Below are 2,365 nucleotides of genomic sequence, written 5' to 3' on the forward strand. Positions count from 1 at the left end.
GACGGAAGAAAGCGGCGTCTATGCAAATGTTTTTTTGCTGGGAACAAGTAAGAGTCACACCGAGCTAAGTCCGACGAAACGGTACGTTATTTGTTTGTCATATCAGAGCATTGATCAATCAAACCGTGCATCCTCAACATGAAAGTCGCCTTCTTCCCCAGGATGAAGTTAAAGCAGCAGCGCAAGAGGTCTTACTGGAGATTGCGAAAAATGGCAGAAGTGCATAGTCGTTCAAGGTGATTATTTTGTAGATAGATGTGCTTCAGTAATGTGAACTATTCAGGGTAAGGTTTTGTACTGCTTGTACTCGAACTGTTAGATCATACTACGTACGTATGAGTTTTCAACTTCCTATTTCATAACGTTTCTGAGTGACGCAAGTTTATGCGTATGAAGACATCACAAGAGAACTTGCGATAATTAACTGAGGAGGCGTTCAAAATGGATATTTTGATCATCTATAGATTCTTTGGTACATATGCGTGTACAAATGTGCCGAAAAAGTTTGTGAAGTTTAAATTGGGTGATCGTAAAATAGAAATTAGGTCGAAATTTGATTTTTTTTTTATTACAAGTCCTTATTCGTAGAAAGGAAGTAAAGTGAAATGAATAAATGGTCCTTTAAATCCCTGAAAATCTTATCAATTTATTTCCGTTAGACTTTTTTTTTTTTTGCCATCGGCCCACGGCATCGGCCATTTGGAGGAAAACAATCGGCAATCGGCCATCGGCCCATCGGCCAAAAAATGCCATCGGTCGAGCCCTAATATATATATATATATATATATATATATATATATATATATATATATATATAAAATAAGCAAACAAAATTTCAAATATTAAACAATTATATAAAAATAATGATGATAAAAAGGAAAATTGCAAATAGCATTAAAGAGGAAAAGATAAAGTATGAATCCAGAGCTCATCAGCCGTGGAGGATTCATTAATCATGGTCAAAAGACCAAAAATTTAACTATGAACTAAAAGAGAATGCTTAAGCTCCAGTATATGCAATATAGAATAACATTGGGCAAATGCACCACTTGCTACACTATAAACAATAAACAAGAGCTCAAACCTAAAACTAGAAGCAGGGGGATATATATATATATATATATATATATATATATATATATATATATATATATATATATATATATATATATATATATATACATATATATATATAAGAATTGGTCAAATGAATTCAACAGGTTCCAGAATTTCTCCATTTATGTTATATTATCAATAGCCTAAAGCATAAACCCAGTTGCTGATTTTTAAAAAGTACTCAAAAAGCTGATATTCAAGAATAAATAAAAGCTTATTCAGAAATTTCCCATGACTAATAATAATGAAAAAATAAGTTTAATTTTCTATTATAATGTATTAAAATAGTGACATAGGAAATGAATATAAAAATGTTAATAAATATAATATGTAAAGTTTGAGATGCATATCTTAGCTTAAGATGAAGCCATTTATCCTGAATCAAGTCCCATTTTGTATTTTTAAGAAAAAAGTAAAAAATAAAATAAAAAAAACATGAGAGAAAATAAGCAATAATATTAAGAAAACTTACTGCTGCTGCATTAAAAAAACTTAACTGGAACTTTTTTTTTTTAATGTGGACAAAAATGTATAAATAATGGCTAGTAATAAAAAAGGAGTGCAATTAAGCTTTTTTTGCAAACAAAATCTACATAATTCAAAATGTTTTGCAGTAATCTTTTACACAAATGTACATTCCAAACATATTAGTCTGGCGAAAATCCCAATCTAATATGGAAAATTTATATGAAGAACTTGCAATAAAGAAAGAACAGAGATGATAGAACAAAATTTTTTTTGAGTAATGGCAAAAATGATATAATGACTTTAATTACAGCTCCTCCATGAGAAAAAGGATAAAATCATTAAAAATGTCAATGCTAAAACTTTTCACAATGAGGAATAAAACTTTGCAGCAAAATATATTTAAAACATTGTGAATAGGTTACCTTTTGTCAAATGACCACACACAAGAATTGCCAATTTATAGGTACAGTAATAAGTCTCATGACACCTCATGCTTTTCAAGAACTTCTCTTTAGTTCTAAAGCTTCATTGTCCAGACTAAATATTCTCTAGATTTTCATTCCTCATTTAATACCTATTCATTTGTGACTGATCCATAATGGGTTAAGAATAATGTTATTTGTAACCGTAAAACATTATGCAGCAATAATAATATTTTATTGATAAAATAATAAATAAACAAATAAAATAGTAACAATAACATGACAAATACTCACAGAAGAAAGAATCACTAAAAACACAAAGGCAAGTTTAAGAATTCAATAGTAGGGTCTTATAAACA

Source organism: Uloborus diversus, chromosome 3 (assembly GCF_026930045.1).
Source record: "Uloborus diversus isolate 005 chromosome 3, Udiv.v.3.1, whole genome shotgun sequence".
Taxonomy (NCBI): domain Eukaryota; kingdom Metazoa; phylum Arthropoda; class Arachnida; order Araneae; family Uloboridae; genus Uloborus; species Uloborus diversus.